Source organism: Neovison vison, chromosome 14, assembly GCF_020171115.1.
Source record: "Neovison vison isolate M4711 chromosome 14, ASM_NN_V1, whole genome shotgun sequence".
Taxonomy (NCBI): domain Eukaryota; kingdom Metazoa; phylum Chordata; class Mammalia; order Carnivora; family Mustelidae; genus Neogale; species Neogale vison.
Window position 1 is genome coordinate 5,305,136 of NC_058104.1, and position 6,167 is coordinate 5,311,302.

Consider the following 6,167-nt stretch of genomic DNA (forward strand, 5'->3'; position numbering starts at 1 on the left):
CTGGCCAGGGGTAACCCTAAAGGTGGTGGGGTCGAAGGCCAGAGGTCAGCAGGGGTGCCAGCGGGGAGACCGATTCTTTCGCCTTCTCTGGCTTGCTGGTTGCGCGGTGTGGCGGGTCGTGTCGCCCTACCAGGGTCCCGGGCTGCCGGGTGCGCCACGTGGTGCGCACGTGGTCCGGTCCCAGCGCTGCGCCTCCCTTCCCCCCGCGGCGCCGGCGGCCAGCTGCGCCCCCAGGTGGCGGCCCCGCGCCCTGCACTGCACGTCGCGCCTGCGCACAACGCGTCACGACGCGCCTTCCGGTCTGCGCGCGAGCGAGGCGTGGGTCGGTTAAGTCCTCGCGACAGCTGCGCCTCCGCCCATCCCGGGGTCCCGGGCGGGGGCGGTACGACCCGCCCAAGGTCGCGCCCGCGGCGCCGGCTCCGGGCTGGCCCTGGGATCCCGCGGCAGGCGGGGCGGGGCCTCCGGCGTCCACGTGGCCCCGGAGGCGGAGCTCTGGGCTCGCCGCCGGCATCCTGAGTCCCCGTTGCTGTGCGGCGGCCAGGGGGGCGCTCCCTGGTGCCCCGTGCGAGGTGAATGCGGGCTGGGCGGCGCTGGCGGGTGGCCGAGAGAGTGGAGCAGTGACGTGTCCAGCTTCTCCCGTCAGCTGCGGAGCGCACGCTGAGCACATGGCTGTGCGGCCCCCTAGTAGGGCTGTTCGACCCGCCTTTGATTTTATACCCCATTAATGCCAGAAAGACAGGAGGAGGCTACCGACCTGAGAAAGCAAACTCCCCACCCCACCCCCGACTTTTTTTTTTTTTTCCCTTCCTTTTTGTCATTTTCTCGGAATGGCTCACATTTGCTTTGCTACTGCGGGTTGCCCTGTCAAAGTCAGTATTCCGCTGGAGTTTGCATGCTTCAGCAACATCTAAAATGCCTGTGTGCCAGGCGCTGCTCTGGGCTCTGAGGGGCCTGGGTCACCCGTGGGAAAGAGGCGACTCTAAACCTGGCCGAGTTCCCCGGGGAAGCCAGGAAGGGCTCATGATGAAGGTCAGGCCATGGGACTGTAGGCATGCTTCAGTTTATTAGGAATGTCCCTGATACCAAGCAAGGGCAGCGCCCCTCTGTATGATAAACAAAAGTCTCGTTTCTAAATCTCTTAGAGCCCACTGATGCTCGGAGAACGCTTTTACTTGCTTTCGCTGGACTCTTGTACCCTGGCCAACCCCTAGTTGAAATTCTCCCCCCATCTGGCAGATTGAGTTGCCTCCCAACCTAGTATTTTCCCGACAAACTTGTCAGTCAATGTAATCCGGGGTATGAACACGGCTGATGTTACATTAATAAGTAAGACAGGAAGGAAGCCAAAGAGACGTGGGAATTCCATCAGTGCTGTGAACAACTGCTTTGCCAAATTCGATGGTGGCTTCCAAATACAGTTTTCCCTCAGCTTTTGTGCTGTTTACTAGATAAGGGCTACAGACTTGACACAAAGTTAAGTTTAAATACATTGTTAATTTTCTCTATTACTTGAAGTCTAGACTAGGGGTTGGGTCAGATGGCAAATACTTTAGGCTCTGCCAGACACGTGCAATCTATGCAGCATAGTCTTTGTTTTGTCTGCCACCCTTTTCAACCTCCAAGCTCTGAACTGTAAAATTTCTAGATTCTGGCAATATAAATATTCCTCCGGTGGCCGATTTCAAGCGGCCAACATGGAGTGTCTGAGGGCAGGGTTGAGAATGCTACTTCCAGCATAGGGATCTGATAGATGTAGATAATCTGGAGAGCATAGGTCAAGGTAGGATAATTGGGAAGTAACGGATTTTGAAACCTTGTTGTCAATAGCACCGATTTCACTGTAAACTTACCTAATTTTAACTTTTGATAGTACCTGTTCAACAGCAAGCCCACAGGATGCCTGAAGATTTAACATTTGGTTCTCGTGAGCCGGTTCCGGCTTGGCAATGGTCTTACTCCTAAGTGGAGACGGGAGTAGGTAAGTTAGGCTTCCAGGTTGGTGGTCGATGTTTCGTTTCTTCACCTAGGTTCTACTTAGGCACACCCCAAGGGGACCCCCAGTGAGTCAATTCCCTGTATCATCCTCTCCGTGCGAGTGTGTGCTGGACTTGTCATGTGCTTCTGACCAACAGAATTTGGTGAAAGGGGCGGGATGTCCTTCCTTTGACGATGTCATGTCATTTGTGAAGGATGATGGATGTCACACTATCATGCTTGTTTTCCCAGGATGACTGGAGACGAACTTTGTAGCTGGCCTTGCAGGAGCAAACAGCCAAGTGAACAGCCCCCAGAGAGGACCACATGGCCGGGGACTGTGGGCAGCCTCCAGAACCTGAGGGTGGCCTCCCGCCGGCAACCAGGAAGAAGCTGGGGCCCTTGGTCATGCAGTCACAAGGATACGCATCTCCCACTGACCTGAATGAGCTTGAAAGATTCGCATCTCCAGACAAGAGCAAAGGTCAGCCTGTCCCTGGATCATAGACCCTGGAGACACTGAGCTGGACCCAGCTATAGCCAAGCCCCAGCTCCTGCCCTACAGAAGTGGAGGTAAGTGCATTTTTAAGTTTCCAAATTTGTGGTCGTTTGTTATACTGAAGCAGAAAGTGAACACATCTTTATTTGCGAGATGTATGCACCTGTGTGTGTGTGTGTGTACATGCATTACATTCCTCAATTTTAAAAGGTTGGGGAGATGAAATGTACACGGTACACCATACAAAGAGCAGGAAAGAACTGTACCCATGTGCTGACCAGAATGCTCTTAGACAGTGTGACTGTAAGGAAACTTACAGCGGTTTTCCATTTGGGGTTTTTTCTTTATCCTGATGACTCTCTGTCCTGACTGCATGGCCTGTCCGCACTGTGAGGTGGGTGTGAGGTCAGGATCAAGCCCCGTTTACACTTCGGTGCCAGAGCTCCCTGCCTGTGTGTCTCAGCACGCCTCTAGGTGCTCACCTTTAACGTGGAGATGACCAGAGTAACTGCTCAGGGCACCGCTGGACAGGACTCGGTGGGACAGATGCTGTCAGGGGACCGTGTGGTGTGGCCTTTGTCCCTTGTAGCCCTCACGTGTTGTGGAGCCGTCGGGGGGTGGGGGGGCTCCCCCAGCTCTGCGCCCAGCTGGGTCTGTGCTGTGCATGGTGAGTGATTCAGGAATCTAAGTCGGTCGCTGTCTGCCATTCTCATGGCCATCGGGGAGAGGTCAGGCCTCCGTTTGATAGGAATTTCCAGAAAAGTATTCTTTCCTTCTGAGATGCTGTTGTGAGAAGAGAGGCCATGGGAAGGGGCGAGCTCTGTGGCCGTGGCCTTCCAGGCTGCCGCAGAAAGAAAGCAGAGCCGGCCTCACTGCCGACTGAGGGAGTTGGGGCCGTGAGGTCAAGCCAGCCCCAAATTCTACCCACATCCAGAGCCCCATCGTGTGGACCGACACAGCTCGGCATTGTTGAGACCATCTCGAGTTGAGTTTTCTGGCTCCTGACAGCTGAGTTTGCGTCCTTGTTAGGTCATCACGTGAAGCTGTACCCTGGGGAGGGCGGAGTGGGGGGGCATGAGGGACAGTGGACGGTGGATGTTGGATTCTGGATCCGCAGCTCCCCCTGGAGTTGGGTGTGTTGGGCACGGCGCGCTGGGCACCACGTTTTCGTGGCTAAAGCCCTGGGAGGCTTTCTGCCGCCTGGCTGCCGTCTTCTGGCACCTTGAGCTTGGACTCCCGGCCTCCAGGCTGGGAGAAGTCAGCGTCTGTTGTCTGTAAATGGACCCGAGCAGTTTGTAGCCACAGGCTGAGCGGCTTAATGCACTCCCCGCTTCAACCAGTACGCGCCATTGTGTCTGAAGTCTTTTTTCTTTTCATTTTAAGATTTTATTTATTTACTTGAGCAAGAGAGAGAGAGAGAAGGAGCAAGAGGGAGGAGCAGAGAGAGAGGGAGAAGCAGGCTCCCTGCTGAGCAGAGAGCCCAGTGAGGGGCTCGATCCCAGGACCCTGAGATCATGACCTGAGCTGAAGGCAGACGCTTCACCCACTGAACCACTCAGGCGCCCCTACCTCTGAAGTCTTGTCACAAAGCACTTCCACGCTTGGGTGAAATCGCTGGTGGCCATGTTAGCGCTGGGCCTCCCACTGAGTCAGAGCCGCCGATGCTGAGAGCCTGAGTTTGGAATCTGCTCCGGAGGCTGCCGTCCACCCTGCCTGGCACCCAGCAGCTCGTCAATGGAGAGAAGGGGTCTGTGCTCTGAGGAAGGGAAACGTCCCCATTGCCCCTCACTCAGCTGTGTCTAGAACAACCCGCTGATGCCCGCGCTCAGACTCAGGCACCCAAGCAATGTCAAGCTGGTGTGGGACCTGCTGGGGCCACGGTTGCCGGGCCGGGACCTCCTGGCTGTTGCTTTGTCTCCTGCTTTAATTCCCCTCTGCCATGTCCCCTCCCTTCCACTTCCCAAGCACTCCCTAGACTCTGCTGTGGTCATAGGAGCCTGTCTTCTACTCCCAGCACTGAGGCCTGGAGGCCCAGCCAACTTGGCACCTCCATGGAGGGGCCGTCTCGCAACCCCTTCCCCAGGACCACACGCCACCAGGGCCCAGCCCCCCTCCCCCCACGCCTTTGCTCTTCTCTTGCCTGTGGGATCTCACAAAAGAGAACAGGGTCTCTGGGCCCCTGGCCACCGAGCGCTTTGTGAGGCCAGGCCTCCCCACTTTGCCGGCCAGACTCCAGAGCCCACTCCGGAGGAGAAAGCTCCTGCGAATCGCACTGCCCAGGATGCAGGCAGATGCATTTTTACAGACCAGCACAGGTCTGAGGTTGGCCCGGCAGGGGCAAAACCAAGCAGCGGAGGACCAGGACCGGACTCCCAGCTGGCAGCCCTATCTCGGCTTTATTGCCTGTTTTCTGCCAAACAAAGGCCCTGCCCGCCGTGGGAGCTCTCTATTGAAATCTTGAGGTGGTTCCCTGTTAATCACTCCCTTTGGTGCCCCCGAGGCCAAAAAGAGTCAAACAAAACCCCTTTTCGAAGCAGGAAGAGCTCTGTAGAGACCTGAGCAGAACGGACCCCCCCACCCCCCCACCGCTCTCCAGTATGACACCAACAAGATGCTAGGGCTCCCAGACTCACACAAACAACACTTGCTTCCTGGCGGCTGGAGGGGGATTTGGAACGTGACCAGGTCCCCCACATGCTCCAGAAGGCTCCACGCGGGAGGCGGGGCCCGTGAGCGAGCAGTCTCGCCTGCATGCAGCCCCCTCTTTATTTTAAAAATCAAAAAACAACCAATTACATGATTTTTTTTTTTTTAAAGCAGACACCTACTAGGAAGGTGGGAAGAGGAAAAAAAATTCCATCTCTCTCCCTCCCCTCACATAACCTTGACTCTCAGCTCCCATGCTTGTCTTTCATTCTGATGTTGCCATTCTGCTGTCAACCAGGAACTAGTACTGCGTTATTCGTTATTCTATAAATATGAAGTTTGGCTTCTTTTCTTAAACAGACACACCAAGGCCAAACAGCAAGCCGTCACTGACCGAGATGAGTCTTCATTTCCCAGGGAGCAGGCCTGGTATCTGTGGGCCAGCGTTCGGATTTTCCTGTCGCAGAGAGAAATGGCTTTTTCCGTCCAGATGCTGCGGCCCCTATCAGGCATGAGGACCAACAGTCCAAGATTTTTACGCCTCTGAATGGAAGCACGTTCTTTTTCATAAACATTTTTTTTTAAGATTTTATTTATTTATTCAACAGACAAAGATCACAGGTGGGCAGAGAGGCAGGCAGAGAGAGAGAGGGGGAAGCAGGCTCCCCGCGGAGCAGAGAGCCCAATGCGGGGCTCGATCCCAGGACCCTGAGATCATGACCTGAGCCGAAGGCAGAGGCTTTAACCCACTGAGCCAAAAGGGGAAAAAAAATGGCTTGAAGAATAGCGGCGTGCCATCCGTTCGCGTGAGGACGGAAGACCTTCCTTTTAAAATCAGTATATCGTATTAGCTTGGAAAATCAGTTGGATACAGAGACAACGAATTCACTGGAAAGGCATCAACGTTCACCCAGCAATACAGAGAACACGCTTTGAAGTGTAAAATTTGGCCCAGCTCGGGTACAGCGGTGATCTTGTGGGTCTAAACCAGGTTTGGTACAGAGGACAGGAATGATGCAATGGGGGGGGGGACTAGCGTCGTCACGCT

The 6,167-nt window shown here is 55.2% G+C and overlaps 1 long non-coding RNA gene across 1 annotated transcript; it reads left to right on the top strand.

Moving 5' to 3' along the window:
* The first annotated feature begins 463 nt into the window (after positions 1 to 463).
* Positions 464 to 5,752, top strand: LOC122895935. The gene is made up of 4 exons (XR_006382337.1): positions 464 to 569; positions 1,871 to 1,978; positions 2,227 to 2,547; positions 5,480 to 5,752. It is a non-coding gene; the product is annotated as an uncharacterized LOC122895935 (long non-coding RNA).
* Positions 5,753 to 6,167: the final 415 nt, after the last annotated feature.